Source organism: Symphodus melops, assembly GCF_947650265.1.
Source record: "Symphodus melops genome assembly, chromosome: 12".
Lineage (NCBI taxonomy): Eukaryota > Metazoa > Chordata > Actinopteri > Labriformes > Labridae > Symphodus > Symphodus melops.
The window spans coordinates 956918-975645 of record NC_136702.1 but is presented as its reverse complement, the minus strand read 5'-3'; the positions used below and the strand labels follow the sequence as shown (position 1 = coordinate 975645).

At 43.5% G+C, this 18728-nt stretch overlaps 2 protein-coding genes across 2 annotated transcripts in view; both read left to right on the top strand.

The window, feature by feature from the left end:
* The window catches only part of dnajb11 (DnaJ heat shock protein family (Hsp40) member B11), a 146732-nt gene that overhangs the window by 14981 nt on the left and 113023 nt on the right, over nucleotides 1-18728 (top strand). The window lies entirely within an intron of this gene.
* Nucleotides 12655-18728, top strand: part of satb2 (SATB homeobox 2) — a gene marked incomplete at its 3' end in the record, with an annotated part of 38866 nt that continues 32792 nt past the window's right edge. The window contains 1 exon segment of the mRNA XM_079357913.1: nucleotides 12655-12804.

Sequence of the window (18728 nt, the reverse complement as noted above, 5' to 3'; positions counted from 1 at the left end):
AGAAACGTGCTGCAAAAACACAACAAACAACTGCATCAACAGCAAACACGCTGCAAGTGAGGGAGGCGAGGAAGTGACCTCCATGTGAAGAGGAGAAAATGGCAACGTTCAGAATAAGATTTACAGGCGATGAAGACTTTTTGTACTCGCTCTTCTGAGGGAATAACCTCAGTGAACTTGGATTTCTCTGATTGTAAATTGGAGCTTTTTCTTTCACCCAACTGGATAAACCACTGAATCATATTAATTTTCAGAAATTTCTGCCACAAGGACTCATCAACATCAACTTCGTGTTTTGTAACGTTTTTTTTGCATTCATCATTTTGTACAACTTCCAAGAAAGCATAGCACTCATTCTTTTTTTTTTCTTCTTTATAATTTTTTCCTAAACAAAAAACAGAACCCTTGTACACCCCTTGCACATACACCAAAAATATACAAAGTCATTACAAATGACCATCAACAATACAAAATACAATAATGGACAACAGACAGCATCGCAGTCAGTCTCCATCATCTGAGCGCTGTAAACTAAAACGAAGCATCGTGAGAAATAAAACAATGCAGTGATATCACTTTGGCACCTCCGTTTATGTCAACACGTATCTGGCTTTCCCCAGCATCATTAATCTGCACACACACACATGCACACACACACACACACACACACACACACACACACAGAGTTGTGGATCCACTAATGCAATGCTTTGTCAACTAAATCATTGCAACTCTACCCGGTTAATCAGTGACACATGGACGGATCTGGCAGTGTCAGACCTCCACTGACTCCATCCCCACCATTCCTCCCAATCTAATGTCATTCCCATTCCCTCTATTACCCCCTACACACACACACACACACACACACACACACAAAGACACCATGTGCTAAACCAGACCCCTCACCATACACACTAATGCTTCTGTTCCCTGCGAGCAGCTCCATTTGTCATGTTCACCTCTCTTAGGATTCCCATTTGTTTTCAGTTCACAGCTTTCCCGAAACACCACATACACACACACACATGCACACACAGCCACGTGCACACACACCCAGCTGACTATCTAAACATGCATGTGTGCACAAAAGCATGCAGATATTTAATCTGCAAAGACGCACACATTATCTTTATTTGCTTTACTGATTATTAATGTTTATAGCTTAGCACAGTTTAACCAATTTAATAAAAAAACAAGGTCCAACTTTTAGGGGCTTTTTAGCCAAGCGGGAAAAATCAATCAGATGCAGAAGTGTAAAGTCCTGCAGTTCCTGAAGTGTCCACTAGAGGCTGGCTGCAGAAGCACAGGAAGTCACATACACACCCATTCAAAAAGCCTGTTTTGATGTTTTCTGTTTTTGCATTTTTGATCCCTGAACTCGTACACATTTAGGATGCATATGATTTGTTAATCTGTCATGTGCAGCACTAATTTATTTGTGTATTTAGTAACAAACATCAAAAGTTTCTGCAGGATTTAGATCTGTTTTTTGGCCTTTGAAAAAAATGATTAACACCTGTTATAAATAACTCAGCTGCCTGAAGTGGCTGCTGTAGGACTGAGAATAAGGAAAGGATTTAAGGTGGGAAGGAGGCAAGGACACAAGGAGGAGGTGTGATCATATCTTATATCTGCTCTGTGATTATTTGAACTGCAGTTTTAAAAACCATAAGGGCCGTCTCTCCGTCTCTTGTCTTACATGTCCAGCGCTCCGGCCCAATATGTTCCGTATTAGTGCGTCTCTGTTGAGCGTTTGAAGTTTGAGAGTTAAGGAGGTGGGTGGGCATCCGACCACGGCGCTCAGAGGAGAGCTGTGACGCACACACAAAGATCCTCTGTCTCCATTAGCATACCTCTGCTGGCACCGCCTCAGTCAGCACTGCAGCCTCTGCAGACCTGTGATGTGGCTGCTGTCGTGTTTGCACGGAGGCAACGCCACAAAAACTATCTGCAGGGTGAATGCCTTAAATCCTCTGAGAAGGCTGCTGGGTTTTAAGGATGCCCATGTGCAGCGGTAGATCATGTTGAGAGAAAAGTCGGCCTTAAATCCTGAAGTACGCGTTTTCATTTCTTTTCTTTTTAACGCTTTGTGACGGGGAAATCCTGTTGAGCATGCTACGTGTGCATCCTGTGGACGTGCACTGATGGAGAGATGTTAGAGGACGGGGGCCGCCCACGGCGAGCACTCCTGAGCTAGTGTGTGTGTGTGTGTGTGTGTGTGTGTGTGTGTGTGTGGGGGGGGGGGGGGGGGTTGCCTCACGTAAAGGCACCTGACTCTGGCACCTCTCCTGCTACCACTCAGTCCGCACCTGGACTTGAGCTGGCGACCCTCCAACCCAAGACCCTGCAGACTAGAGAGAGTGTTAGGACAGGAATCATGCTAACAAAGACAGCTAACGAAGACAGCTAACGAAGAGGGCCATTTTAAACATTAAAGTGATGTACTTTCAAACTTTGATCTGACCCGACCTTCATTGGGGAGCGGGAGTGTTGGACTGCACGTCAGGCCACCAGTTGGCTTCATCATGTGAAACCTTTTCTTTGAATGTGTCTGAATAATCTCAGTGACTAGCAAATGTTCATTCACCTTTATGTTCTAAATATTCCCCAGCTGTAATGCACACGTCTTCACACTTATTTACTTCAACTAAATTTACATCCATTCATTAACTTCTCCTTTTTTTTAAAAAAACATGTGAAATTGGAGTTTTTAAGTGAAGCGTCTGCAAACCAGAAATTAAAATAAACACCTGAAATTAGAAACAACTTCAAATATCCAAACGTGAAACATTGTTAACAAGCATTCTGCGGCACATTCGGAGCCAAGTTTGAGGCATTTTATGGAGGATTTAGGAACTCTCATTCCCCCCCCCCCCCCCCCCCCCCCACACACACACACACGTGAGCTGCACAGTCTCGATCTCTGTGTGGTTCCTCTCCTGAACGTCGGGCCGACAGCGCAGTAGTCGAGTCGTCCTCCCTGCAGGGGGATAACATTTCACCAGTTTAGATTAGTCCACTCAGGACCATCAACACATGTGGAAGTGACCCCCAGACGCCCAGTGACTGAGCCCTGTCTGTGTGTGTGTGTGTGTGTGTCAGAGGAAGTGCACGGCCCAGCTGATGCTCTGTGTGCTGTGTTAACCCGTCCAAGGGCAGCAAAGCAAAAACAAACAGGAGATCACAGCCATGAGGTCACCTCTGACCTGCAGAGACGGCCAGAGATCATTATCACCCTGACAGCCACTCAGCGCGCTCACACACACACACACACACACACACACACACACACACACACACGCTGAGACGCAGGCCTGGGTGTCCCTCACTGCATGTTTTCAATCATTGACTCCCTCCAGAAGAATCAAAGGATTTACGTTTGAAGACAAAAGCTTCCTCATTGGTGTCTGACAGTAAAATGATTGACATCTTCTCTGAGTGCATTGGCTCCGCCCACACCCAAGGGGGGGGGGGGGGGGGGACCTGCCAAGGAAAACCATCCACTATACCCCCGCACACCCTTGTTTACCCCACAAGGCCGTTTGCCTGTCTGCTGGAGGTGAGGAGTCAGAGAAGTCGCCACAAGCTTCCAGAAACCTCCGAGGACCGGCATGCTTCATGGTAGGATCTCTCTATCTATCTGTGTGTGTGTGTGTGTGTGTGTGTGTGTGTGTGTGTGTTGTGTTTCTTGCTTCAGCATGCACCTCCACCTGTGACCTCCTTCTTTGACAAATACTTCTCCTCCGTCTTCCTAGACTGAGGGGTGTTGGCAAAAAAAAAAAAAAAGGTAGTCATAAAACAGTGAAATGAAATTTAAAACGAGGAGAAAAAAGGCCACAAAAAGAATCGCTGTCTGTCTGACCTCTTTAATATCCTCGTTCCCCCCCCCCCCCCCCCCCCCCTCCTCCTCCTCCTCCTCCTCCTCCTCCTCCTCCTCACTTTTTAAAGCGTATCAGTTTCCGTTTCCTCCAAACATCGGCCTCCTCCTGACGAGCTCTCAGGTACGAGGGCTTTCTCTGCAGCCGGCTTGTTATTGGTGCAGACAGGTTGACATGTGATTGCAGAGCTGAGTGTGTCGCACTAAATGGGGAAAAAATTGCACAGGATTTGGATTGACTGTGCAGTGTGTGTGTGTGTGTGTGTGTGTGTGTGTGTGTGTGTGTGTGTGTGTGTGTGTGCCACTTTTCCCTTCAAGGTTAGTCTAAAGAAGGATTAATAAGGTTGCTGTATTTTTTAAATGCGAGGTGTTCCTGTGGCCGAGTGGTTCGGGGGCGAACCCCGTGTACAGAGGCTGCCGTCTGTGAAAGCAGGAGGCCCGGGTTCAAATCCGACCTGTGGCTCCTTTCCCGCATGGCGTTCCCCTTCCTCTCTCTCTCTCTCTTATTTCCGACTCTGTCCACAGTAAGGACATAAAAAGCTCAACAATAAATCTTTAACTTGATATTAAATTATAGTTGAAAAGGACGTTTAACCCTTCGCTTAATGTGAAGCTAAAGATCAAGAATACGATGGCTTCAAAAAATAAATAAACATATAAACATATATTTGGCTATTTATAGTAAAAATACAGAAAAAGTGTTTATAAAGAAAATGAAAACATCTTTAAGTGAAATTCAATAAAAATACTTTCAATGGACGTTTACACATGACTGCTCTTTAAAGACACATGGACGTCTGTGTTTTTTAAGTGTTTCTACACGTGGAGGAAAATATTATTTTGTGTTTCAGCGTTTGGATGGATCTTTGTATGTGTGTGTGTGTGTGTGTGTGTGTGTGTGTGTGTGTGTGTGTCTGTTATACGCCTTAACCTCCTACAGGGACAGAGTACGGGTCCCCTGTTTCTCGGCCCTTTTATTTCGGGGGTCACGAGCTCAGGAAGAGTCCGGAAGACGTCAATCAAAGTGAGACACATCCGAAGAGTCGTGAAAAAAAAACAAAAAACATCCAAACATCCAAAATCGGACTTTTAACTCGACGTCTGTAAGAACTGTGAACTTTCATTTGCACTCAGGTCGTTTAATACGACTCGAAACATTGAGCTCATATTTCCAGAGGCTTTAAAGTATCATGATTACAGTATTGTGATGGTATCTGTCGCTCCCTGATGGGAGCCTTAATGGTGAGGCTGAATATTCAGGAGGAAAGAAACCAAAGAGTGAATATGAAAGGTCGCAGGTCGCAGGATGAGTTCGGCCCCTCCCTCTCTCTCCTGACGAGCTGACCCCGACCCGCTTCTCGTCGCGGCAGGTCTCAGGTAGTTGTGGGAGATTTCTGGGACAGCTCAGCTCAACTTCTGGCACTCCTGGCGTCCATTTGGAAGACAATCCCTCTGGCAGGTCAAGTAAACGTTGGCCCCCAAACACTGAACACACTTTCCAAACCTCATTACACAGACCTCCGCTGTTTTGTTGCTCGTGGGCCCCCAATCAAATTCCCACAGCTCCCCTCTCCTCCCCCCTCCTCTGTGATTCTTTTCAAATGAGAATTGAATTTCTTTTTTCTCTCTCTCTCAGTGTTTACGTTATCATTTGTAAATCTTAGCAGAGTTGGACTGTGAGGCGCACAAGAGGGGAACTCATACACACTTTAATGAAGTATTTACAGATAATTCCAACTGTCAAATAGTTGTGCTCGATGACATAGTGCAGAGTGCTGACGCTCTCTCTGCCTGCAGCCCGCTGCCTCCTCCTTAAGCACCAGGATTTGATTTCAGGTAAGGACTTATCGAGGAGGGAGGGAGAGGCTGCGGGGGCCTCGCCGGCGGGGGCCACGGCTTTTAACTGAAAGGAAAACAATCCTGGGAGCTGCACGTCAGAGCTCAGAGAGTCGGACACAAAGTGAGAGACAGAAAGAGGGACGATCGAGCCGATGTCTTCAGTTTGTTCTCAAACACTTTCATTAAGTTCAGACCTCGACGAGCCGCTCAATCCAACAACACATCAATGAATCCTTCGGGACAGAAAAGACGAAGGTGAAAGGATGAGGACGTCTTTGTAATAAAAACAACTGATTTAACGTTTTACAACTGAACGCTTTAAAGATCAGAGGAGAGATTTCTACGGCTGCGTTTAAATGAGATCATGAAGTTTGAGATATTTGTCATCCATCAATAAATGAATCTATAGAGGCCGTAGTCCTCTGAGCGGGCGTCCCGGGTTCAAATCCGATCCGTGGTTCCTTTCCTGCATGTCATTCCTCCCACTCTCTCCACCCAATTCATTTATTGACCTTTTAAGACAAAATGTATATTTCTTTTGTAGCTCTAAATCCTCAATCAGTCCTGTATTTATTTGATTTAATTAATTTACCTCTAATTTAGTATTAATTTACCACAGAGTTACTCCAGCGGTTATTCTAAATATTATTTTTTAACGAGTTCAATTTAACCAAAGACGTAGAAAAAACCATTTGAACCTGTGAATGAGTTTATAGACTTTTATTTGTATTAAGTAGAAATAAAAAGAAAATATGAAACACATTGAATCTTTCTCCACACAACTTGATCAAGTTGAGGATTTTATTTTTTGCGTTTGAAAAACAGAATTATGTTGAGTATTTTTATTTTTATGAATCAGAAATAAACTTTAAATAAAACATCAACACAGACATTATTCTGATTATAATTATATTATGATAAAATCATAGATTATGTTGATGATTTCAGTGAGTTTCACTCTGATGATAGAAGATGTGATTATTATTATTAACAGCAATATTCATGTTTTAATGTAATTATTATTTATGAACATTTATTATCATATGACTATGAAAAATAACAGTTTAATAATTATTGTTATAATTAATATTAATTTAATAATTGATATCAGTCAAAGTGTGCGCGTGGGAAGGTTTTGTTGTGATGTCATCATGAAGCGCTGATCAGTGATGTCAGCACGGAAACCAAGTTATGATTTTTTAAAGGTTTTAAGTTTAAAGATCTTGAAAAGAATGAATGAAACGTCCTTTAAAATCAGCCGAATAAACCGAATATTAACTTTCAGCCAACAATAACTTTAACAATTAATAGTTAATAAAAAACACATCTTTTTGTGTTTTTAACGAAAATTAAAAATAAATCAGTTCAGAGATTTAAACCTTCACAACCACTTTATCTAATAAATAAATACAAATAAAAACGAGTCATTTTAGACACGAGTGTTTTATTCAGTTATTCATTTGGGGTTTTTTTGTTTTTAACGTTTTGTTACTTCCGGTTTCAGTCGCTCGATTCTCACCACGAGACCAATTTAAGCGACACTATAATAATAATAATCATCATAATTATTAATTATTTAAAATAATTAAAAGAAGGAGGCCCACGTTATTTCTCGTTTTACATGTGGCCTAATAATAATTATTATAATTTCCTTCTGTGTTTTATGGATTCAAATGTGTTTGTTGATGTTTTTCGTCTAACTTTGAACCTAAATCCTGTTTTTATTATTAATTATTTCTAATGACCAATACAAACCTCTGCTTGCATAAACACTTTGAATCGTCGTCTTCACATCGTGTCAGGCCTCTCCTTCTCTTTTCAATTCTCATTCAATCTTTGATTTATCTCCTGATCAATGATGAGCACGTGCGCGTCTGTCTGCAGAGTGAATTTAAAATGTGAAGCTGCTGAAATTATTTCAACGAAAAAGGGAAAGTCAGGGGATTTATTTATTTGGCTGCATTTGTTGTGCAACTCAGGGAAAAAACACCAAATAAAAACTGTTTTAAAAAATCTGATAAAACAATAAAAAAAACAAAAAAACCCATCACAGTGCACACCTCCACGATGTGTGTGTGTGTGTGTGTGTGTGTGTGGGGGGGGGGGGGGTGGCAGAAAGAGACAGCTTTTTTGTTGTTGTTGTTGTTGTTGTTTTTTTTGGGGGGGGGGGGTATTTCTGTTTTTATTCTTCTGTTTTATTTGCTGCTGTAACTCCACAAATCCTCCAGTTTGGGATCAATAAAGTAAATCCATCCATATGTCAGATTTAAATAATTAATTATTTCTCCTGCAAACATGCTTCAAACCAGCATGAGCCGCTTTATTCCTCTTTATTTCATACAGATGCATGGAGAGTCTTCCTGAGAGCTCGCAGCGTCTCACCTGTTGGAGGTGACGCACGCGCGCTCTTTAGTGCCTGTAAGTTCAGACACTTCGTTATTTAGACACCAAAGCATGAAGGCAGAATTAAAGGATTCTGGGTCATTATGGGAAGATGAACTATTCTGTGTCTCTTTAAAGAACAGTTTGGTACCCAGCCTTCTTCGTTGTTTGCTGTTTGTTTGTTTGTTTGTTTGTTTGTCTGTTTGCAGTGTTCTCGGGATGTTTTGGGTCTTTTCCTCTCCGCCACACAGCCGCGCTGTTTGCACAAATGATGCTTCTGCTTTACTGCTTTTCTCCTTCTTTCTCTCTCACCCACTCACAAGGTGACAACACAACAAGTCTGCAAAAATCTTCCGAGCAAGCAAACAAGCTTCTTGGTGGCAAATATCACAGACACAAACGTGGCATGAAAGCGCGCGCGAGCCAGCAGCAAGCAGCTGGGCGGTTCTTTGTCTTCAGCCCGGATCTCTTCTTCATGGTGTGAGAGGAGTGACTTTAGACTTGTGCATGGTGCATCTGTTCTCCTGAACGCTTCATGATGTGAATCCAGGCTCTAACAAACTCTGCATATTTATTAATATTTCACCTTTCTTGATGCAAAGCAGACACATTCTTCTCTGTGTGATTCTGCTGACTTCTTGCTTTCTAAACGAGCTTCGTGCTCTGCTCACAATCACACGGTCACTCGCTAGAAATCGTTTTCCTGCTTGGAAGTGAAATATGGAAAAAAGAAAAAAAAAAGTTATTATTTGTGTGTGTGTGTGTGTGTGTGTGTGTGTGTGTGTGAGGGAGGAGGTGCTCAGTGAGAGGAAGTTATCGGCCGCAGTATGCACGGAGCCCCCGGGCCAGGCTACACACACACACACACACACACACACACACACACACACACACACACACACACACACACACACACACACACACACACACACACACTTACCTGCACGATAAATATGTTCTCAATAAGTGTAAGTGGCCCACATTACTCTCCAATCACTATCATGTTAAACACGCGCTGTGGGGCTCATCCATTATTCACAGCAGTCCTCTCAATCCATCTCCATCGAGCTTATTTCAGGGATCAATATTTCATTCTTCTTCGTGGAGTTTTTTTTACGCGTGTTTGGCCTCGTTCCTAGATTCCCAGATCCCCAAGAAATGGAAAATAGACGGAGGGAAGCAGCCGGTAAGTGATGCAGCGGAGCCGGTGGCGTCAATAATTCACGCCGCCGGCTGCAGAGGAGAGTTTGCATGATGAGGTGAAATGCACAACATGCAGTTAGTGAACATTTCTCTGAATAAATACAAACACACACACACGCGCTCCACTGACGCTCATGTGATCCTCTGTAACTCCGCATTTAACTCCACCTATTAAGACTCAATTATTTATTTTCTTATTATTTAAAATATTCTAAAATCTGAAGGAGACTGAAGGAGAATATTCTTCTTTAATTGTTTTTTATTAACCTTGATATTTCTGCAGCCCGGGCTCTCCTTTCTGTGCACTGATCAAATATTTAAAGCAAAAAACACATTTGTGTTGAATTCTCTGGATTTCGCAGGAAAACATTAAAATTTCAGGACATTCATGATCCTGCTCACAACCTCACAGAGAGACTCCAACGAACAAAAAGCCCCCTCGTGTCAACACGTTTGTAATTAATTTAAATATAATTCTCTACAATAAATCAAAATAAACTACAAATGCTGCTCTTAAAGGAGTTCTGGCCCACCACTTAATTATGGGTGCCGAGTGTGGAGCTTAATATCGCCCTCTCCAGAAGCCGCAGACACTTTGGGTTTAACGGCCTGTGTGGGGACGAATAAAGCTGCAAATGGATTTTAACGATCTTATTTCAAACCTCTAATGAGAGCTTTTAGAAATTAAAATAACTGCGTGAGATCGGCGCGCAGGGGACGAGATGAAATCTAAATCTGCTCATTTCGACGTTTTTACCTTTCATGACATCTCTCTGATCCCTTATCGTCGCTATTAGGCCTGCGTTTACGTCACTCTCTCCCCGCGCACGCGCGTGCACCGACATCGTCATCTTCGTCGTTATCATATTTAATATTATTGACGAATGAGCAGCGAGCAGCGCTCCGGATCTCAGCCTCGGTCTGTTCCCACTTAATTCTTCAGCAGCAGCAGCAGCAGCAGCAGCAGCAGCAGCCAGGTGTGTCTCCACGAGGCTTCTAGCTCAGGTGAGTCAGACACGGGACTGAGAGGTTCCTGCTTTAAATGTGCTCGTAAATCTAAAGTAAAGAAGGCCACGGCTGGGCTGTAGAGACGGTCAGCTTTGGATGAACAGACTGACGTCACTTTGATCGTCACTCATTGATCAGGACTCGTTCATGGTCACGAGGACGGAGGCCTCAAATCTCTCTTTCCTGGAGAGCTGCACGCGCTCTTTGAGTTGACCCCACTTGAGCAGCTCATCCAGGAGAGCTGAGCAGAACCCACTCCTCCTCCTCCTCCTCTTCCTCCTCTCTGTCACCGGTGCCCCGCGCGGCTCCTGTCCCACCAGCACGAGGCTCCTTCAGCCAACATGTTTGGACGCGCGGCTTCTCCTCTCCTGTCGCCCTGCTGCGCTTTACTCAGCGTCTCTCTCTCTCTCTCTCTCTCTCTGTGTCTCGTGCTGTTTAAAAAGTTGCAGTTGAACGTGTCAGAGCTGCACGCGGAAGTTTGGAAAGAAGGGAATCACAAACATGAAGTGAGCTGCGTCAAAAAACGAATTTACGATTCGGAGAGAATGTGAGGCTCTGTGACTCTCAGGCTTTTTTCTTTTTTGTTTGTTTGTTTGTTTTTTAATTGTTTGTCAGTTTTTTTTTGCTAAATATAAACGTCAAGATTCCTGATTCAACTATACATGTTTAAAAAGCTCGGGTTATTTCAGTTCATGTGATTATTCCACATTTAAAGGAAAACACATTTCATTGAGGACTTCTTCAAACTGATGCTTTTAGTGTAAATGTAATTTTATATATAAGTCCATAATGAGTCTTTATTGATGCCTGACCCTCGACAGTTAATCCTCCTTATCTCTGAAGGTCACTCTGATTTTAATCTCACATTGAATCTAAAGGACGAGCCAGCCAATCCACGGGCGAGAGTTATGATCTCACATCAAATTAAAGGCCATAGCGCACACACACACACACACACACACACACACACACACACACACACACACACACACACACACACACACACACACACACACACACACACACACACACACAATGAGTGAGCAGGTTTTGTAAACAGTATTTATCCGTGTTTTTGTTGGATTTTTCTCCAGAACGAAAACTGTGCCAAGTTCTGTGTGCGCGCGCGCGCGCGTTTAAAGCAACAACACATTGGTGACCAGGTCAGCTGTGCGCGTGGTCATCAGCAGCAGCAGAATGACGCGGGATGTGATCACGCAGAGACCACAGACTGTTTAAGTCTGAATCTCAGGGAGAAGAAAGACTTTTTTTTTAGCGTTTGGACAAAAAACACGATGTCTCATCTGTGCCCTTCTTATCAGCCTATTAACGTGCACGAGCGCGTGGACTTCACCTGAGCTGATTGTACCTGCGGGATGAGCCTGCCGGGTGGAAGTATTAGTGAGGAGCTGCAGCGCTGATAGCAGAGTGATAAGTTTGTGCTGCGCTCACAGAAATATTCTAATGCTCTATCTGCTGTCTCTCATTAAAGTCAAGGTCTGCGTGATAGTCCCGCATTATGACCCCGCGCTTTACACTTTATTACGCAACTGTTAATGATGAACATTAAGTCAGAGCTGATTTTATTAAAGCATCTGAGGAGGAGGAGGAGGAGGAGGAGGAGGGGGGGGGACCTCTGGAAACATTTTAATAATGATAAAAGTTCTGATGGACACTTTTTCTCACTCTGTGTCCAACAAAAAGCTTCCTGTGGGTCAGATCAGCTTTTGACGCCCCCTCTGTTCCCTCCCTCCCTCCTTCCTCTCTCTCTCTCTCTCTTTGTCTCTCCTCCCTTCTCTCCTCCCTCTATCAGTCAGTGCGCCCGTTGGCACAGCAAAGATTGAAAGTGACACACTCTGATTAGAAAGCGCTCCGAGAAAATCGCGCTCGTGCTGCTCCTCAGACGCCGGTTTGCCGAGCTCCACGGTCCAGCTTTCTTTCTGTTCCCTCTTCGCACATTACTTTTTTTTTTGCCTCTTTTTCCGTCCACTTCCTTAGAGGATGGAGCCATGAGTTCAGAGGAGCGCTGACTTGTGCAGCTGAGAGGCGTTTTGAGCTAAAAGGGCGGAAAACGCGTAAAAAGGAAGACGAGAGAGAGAGACATTGATTGCCCAAGATTGCAACTTTTTTTGTGGGATACAGGACAGAACACTTCCGCTGACCCCAAAGTCTCCCTCCTCCTTCTTTCTCCACTTTAACTTCCCCTCTGATCGAGCATCCTCCCGGTCCTTCTGCTCACTTTACACTTTTTTTTCCACGCGCAGTCTCGTCGCGCCCAAACCGACCCCGTCATCTCCACGCTAACTTTTTGTTCTTCTCTCGTGGATCTCCGGTCCGGTTAACGATTCCAGATTCAGCTCGAGGGGAGCTCCGTGATCCTCCGCCGCAGAGTCTCCAGGAGCCGAAGCACAGCTCAGCCCTGGATTCAATACTCCTGCTCAATGGACAGAGCCTCCTCAGCGGGCAGCAGCGCTACAGACACGCCGTAAACAGTGAGTGTGTACACACACACACACACACACACACACACACACACACACACACACACTAGACTAACGTTGACATAGATGAGTGTTTTTTTAAATTAATTGATGCATCATAATGTGAAATAAATAAAAACGGTCCCTTTAAAAGTTGAACTAAACACAAACTATAAATAATGATCAGTATTATTAGTGTTTTTATTGCAGCTTAATATTCTCATAATATCAAATATACACTCATTAATAAATGGTGTAACACCACTTAATACACACGTTTTTAATTTATCCAATAAATACATTAAAGTTGATAAATACTTAGCGACATTTTAGACTCAAATTCCCCCTGAAAGAGAGTTAACATTCAGTGCCTTTGACTTTGTGACTTTCTTAAAATAAAATATATATAGTTTTTTAATTCTTTCTTATTTAAACATTTTTAAAATGCAAGAAGATTTTGAGACTTTATTAAAACGATCTGACAACTTTTTTCATGACTCAGCAGAATTGAATTTTATATTTTGATCTTTTTCAAGAAGAAGACTAAATAAAGATTTACACTTAATCTTCTCAGGTCACTACAGGTCATACACTCAGAGACTACAGGTATATATGTGATTATGTCCGCGCGCGTTTAAAAGCTCTATATTTTTTAAATGTGTGAAAAAGTGCGTCAGTGTGCTCACTTTGTGACTTTTTAACTTTTAATAAATAATTAAAGAGCTGAGTTCATGTGAGAGGTGTCACTCACGTTACTGTTTAACACGAGTTTTAAATGAAGCCCTACTTTTTCTGTTTTCTGTTTCTTCCTCCGCGTTGAAGCGCATCCTCTCCTCCGGCAGCAGCAGAGGATGAATAAAACATAGAGAGGTGTCGAACCAGCACCTTTTCACCTGCAGATACACCTGAGACACACACACACCCACACACACACACACACACACACGCTGAGCTTCAGAGAGCACACACACAGGTTTTTTTTTTTTAATTCACAAGCAGCTTATAAAGAGATCTGTGCGCGCACGAGCTGATCAGAGGAGAAAAAGGCCTCCAGGAGAAACTGAAGCCAACTGCTGCAGAATGAGAAACAGGCCTTGCTGTCAGGAGCGATAGTTTGTCCCGGGATAAACACAAAGCAAAGCCACGAAGTCAAACCTACAGCAGCCCCCCCCCCCCCCCCCCCTCCCCGCGTGGAGCTCAACGTGAAGGTGACGCGTAAACAGGTGAGGCGTCTCGAGCGTCAGGGAATGAAAGCTTCACTTCTCACTTTAAGAGTTGAATTAAATCTAACTGTACAGAATCTCTCTGACCTTTTACCAAATAAAAAAACCCCACATAAAAACAAAAAGAAGCCACGAGCCGGTTCCTCACCGTCACCGGTCTTTTTGTCCTCATTGATTTACCACGAGCTCCCGTTTGGACATTTTGTCTTTATTTTGGAGGGGTGCAGGAGCGGGAAATGAGCGTTATTTTTATGCACAGACATAACTTTAAATATGTGGATAAATTAAGAATAAATAATAATTAATTGAAGCTGCGTGAGGCATTCTGAGCCAATCTAAAACACTTATTTCTCCTCATGTTACAGAAATATCACAAATAATTAAATGTATAAAAAGTGGATTTATTTTGGAGCAAACAGCGAGGAGAAACGGATTCGTTTCAGTCGGTTTGATGGAGACTGTGTGCAGGTTTGAGGCCTGCAGGCTGTCAGCTTCAAGTTTGCACACTTCATGATTAAAAAAAAAAAGAGAGAGAGAAAAGAAGACAAGTTGACAGGCTGCGCAGACTCAGAAGGGGGGGGGGCTTTAAAAAAAAGTGGAAAAGTGAAATAGTGTTGAACTCTCTGAGGGCGACATGGACATTATCTCTGGTCTGCAATTTCAGCCATAAAATCTCCACTTTATTTGAAGTTTCATTCTGTATAAACTCAGGCTGCCTTTAATCCATTAATCCTTTAAATGCTATTTATTCATTCACATCCTAAAGGTCAGCTCCTCTTTCTTTAAATCAGGGACTGAAATAAAAAATTAAAAACCAACAACATCAAATCCAAATAACATGCAGGAGAAAATACAACATGACCAAAGCGTCTGCTAAATTAACTGCTAATAGTGGCACAATATTTTAATATTTCACATCAAATTAAATATCATTTTTAATCAAATTCAAAATGCAGCTGAGAGCTTCAATTTCTATTTTTCTGTTTTCCTGAAGTTATCATCCATCATAGAATAATCTCATGTATACAGTCAATTAGATCAATGTTTAAAAATGTTAAGAAAGTAAAGAAAAAAAAAACACGTTCTATCAAACCATAAAAATATTTTATTAATTAATGAGTGAAAGGTCATTTAAATCAAAAATGTAAAATCTTGAGGTTCGGCTCTGATATTTCTGTCACTCTCCTCCCTCCTACGTGTGTGTGTGTGTGTGTGTGTGTGTGTGTGTGTGATCCAGCTCAGTTCACACGTAATAAGGGTGTGTCAGCGTTATTAAACTGCAGATTAGATAGCAGAGCGGCTCCGTGGGCAGAGACAAGCTTCTCTAATGATGCTCCTCTCTCTCTCTCTCTCTCTGTGGGCGTCGCTCTCAGATCACCGCTCGTAATGTCTCCCATTCATTTTAGGTCGTGCACATTTCATCTAAATATAAACAAACGTGTTTTACGGCCTGATGTGACTGGGAGAGCTCTGGGAAGTGGATGCTGAGAGCTTTTCCAGCTCGCTCTTCCCACTCTGGTGAGGCTGGTGTGACCTGTGGTGGACGGTTTGGCATCTGTGTGTGTGTGTGTGTGTGCGTGTGTGTGTGTGGTGAACTTTTGGTGTTTTCTTTGTGCTGAATCTGCCCTCTAAATGTCTGCGAACATGGCAGGATGTCTTTTAAAGTCACTCTTTAGAATAACTCTCTGCTTCTGTCCACTTTCTGCATTTTGTCTGTTTTCATTTTTGTCCCCGCTGCTGCTGCTGCTGCTGCTGCGTTGACAGTCAGTGTGTGGTCCCTGGAAGTGTTAAAGCAGCCAGTCTGTGTAGCGTGCTGGCTGTGGTTTGTGTGGCTTACTGTCTGTCTGTGTATGTGTGTGTGTGTGTGTGTGTGTGTGTGTGTGTGTGTGTGGGGATAAGTGTGTGTGTGTATGCATCCTCTATAGCTGCAAGGGCGAGGCAATAAATGTTGCTTCATCCCGAATTATCAAATGAGATGTTTACGAGAGACGAACATGTTTGCCAGAAGGCCCTCCCCCCCACCCCCCTTATTTCAGTGTGTGTGTGTGTGTGTGTGTGTGTGTGTGTGTGGACCCCCTCCAGAGCTACAAACAGAACCAAGGCTGTGTGTTTTTGTCCTGAAGGTCTTTCTCCCTCTCACACAGTAACACATCTGACGCACATAAACAACAAATTTCACAACAATGAAACCTTCCCCAAAAACAGCAATCATCTCTCGTGAACATAAAAAATGACAATCCAGCGTTTTGTTTTCTGACATTTTTGTGACTTTAATTGTGCAAGAAATGCAGCGCCAGTCTTTTCCCAGCAGCCTCTCGTCTGCCCGGTGCCTCAGTCGGCATAAATAACGGACGCAGCCTCCGTGACTTCACCTTTCGGTTTGTAGCGCTGCGTTTCACATTTTGGCCGCCACCGTGTTGTTGTTGTTTCTTTTCTCGACAACATTTGGACGAGAGTGCGGAGCTGGAGGGAAGTTTGATCCGAGGGTTTGTGCGTCGAGCTGATTCATTATGTGTTGAGTTAGCTTGTGAAGCATCGTGTTAGCTGCAGAATGAGATTCTATTTGTGGTCGCAGCTGACTGGAGTTGTTTACTGAAGCGACTGAAATGCTAACAGAGAGCTGAAATCCTGTCCTCTACGCTGCAGCTGGCCGTCTTCTCTGCAGCGAGCGAACACGCCGCGCACACGGAGCGCTGACTCAGATAGCTGCTGATTGTTGCTAACATGTAAATAAGATAACGCTGGAGGCGGGCTGCTTGTAAAAAGTGCAGCTCAGACTTGTTGGACGCTCACAGAGAAACTCGTCTGATATTTACATGGACAAAAGGCTCCAACAGCACAGACACGGCCTGGAGGTCAAAGGTCAGAGGGGACAGCTAGCAGCTCCTGTCACTCAAAGAGGCCACGCCCACTGATTATTTTTATTTGAACATAGAGCTCTATGGGGACTGACTCACTGCAGCAGACAGCCTCTAGTGGACACTGGAGGAACTGCAGTTTTTTGACATGTCTGACCGTGGGGTTTCATGTGTGTGAGTTTGCTGCTTGGTGCCGATCCTCCCTGTGCATACAGACGTGAACACATGCGTCAGTGTGTTAACAGCAGGGTGTTTAATATCACTCCACCTCCTCCTCCTCCTCCTCCTCCTCCTCCTCCTTTTATCTGTGCTGCACAGAACAAGCATTAACCAATAGCTTGATAACCCGGCTATAAAAGTGGATCTCGAACAGCAGTGTCTGAATATCTTCCTATAGAGGGAGACGCCTCTCCCATTCTCCCCTCCTATCAGTGCTAATAATGCCCTGACAGGTCACTGTGTGTGTGTGTGTGTGTGTGTGTGTGTGTGTGCGTGGTTTTGCATGTTCAGAGAACAACCCTCCTGCAGCAGACACGTAACCTAACGGTAGATACAGATACAGCAGAGGCAGTTAGAGCAGGAGAAGCTGGGAGTTTTGGGGCTTCAGGTCAGTTTCTTTTTCTTTCTAACAAACGTCTGATTCCTCCGACTTCTCGCCGCCGATCGTCCCGCTGAAACTCTCCGTTTTAAATCTCGGTGTGTGAGCGAGCTGCTGTGTTTACTGCTCTTTGTTTCCTGTCACACTCTAGTTATGTGTGTGTGTGTGTGTGTGTGCGCGTGTGTGCGTCTTCGTGATTGCATATGAAATTTGAAGCCACGAGTGGCATACATGTAATCTATCTGTAATCCTAACTTTTTACATTTCACGCACGCCTGTCTATTTAAAACGTTTTGAGCGTTTCTTTAACCAGGATCGTCCCTTTGAGATTAAGAATCTCTTTTTCCCGAGGGAGACCTGGTCGAGACAGTCAGCAGTGAAAACATAAAGTTACACAAAGAGAGAGAGACAAAGAAAACTAACAAAACACTAAACTTTGCATAAAAAAGAGAAAATCTATGAGTCCAATCTGTGAGTCAGCAGTTCAAGCAGGCGAGTTAAAAACATGGACGTCCTGTAGACTCTGCTTCCAGGTCTTTCATTTTAAATGTAAAAACACTGAAGGGCACAGTTTGATTCCAGGCTGACAGGAAAGCTCAACGTCTGTCTGAGCGTTTGTGACAGAGAGGTCAAAGAATACGCTCCAGTAAAAACACAAGTGTGTGAGCGGAGGAGCCTCTGGGGGGGGTTGCAGCATTTCCCTCCCTGACGTTAGCAGCAGCTCAGCTTGCAGCCTCTCTGGATGTTCAGCGTGCAGAAACATCAAGTTCAAGATCACGCAGGAACAAAGAGAAGAAACGTCTTTTTCTGACGTCATGTTGACAAAGTTGAAAAAATAGGAACGCAAGTGTGTTAATTGTGTTTTATTTTGAAAGTGACTGTGTGCGTTTCCTTGTTTTGACCTCCTGACCAAGTCGTCGAATTCTTGACACGATCCTGCAGCATGCTAAAATAGACTATTTTATATTAAACGTTATATTGAGTTTGAGCTCTAGAGACCGTGGAGCGCGCCGCTCGCACTCGAGTGGCGGCGAACTGAAGGAGAATTTGGAAATTAGAAGTTCTGGCTGTAACCTCTCCTGAAGGTTCCTGTTTCTGTAGCGTCAAAGAACATTTGATATCCAGTGACTTAGACTTTATTTTTAGGGATAGTTGACCTGCTCTTTATAAAAAACAAAGAAGTCTGTCTGCGTCCAAACTTTAATCGAGGTAAAAAAACGAAGGCAGGAGAGAGAGAGAGTGACTCGTCCACGTCCT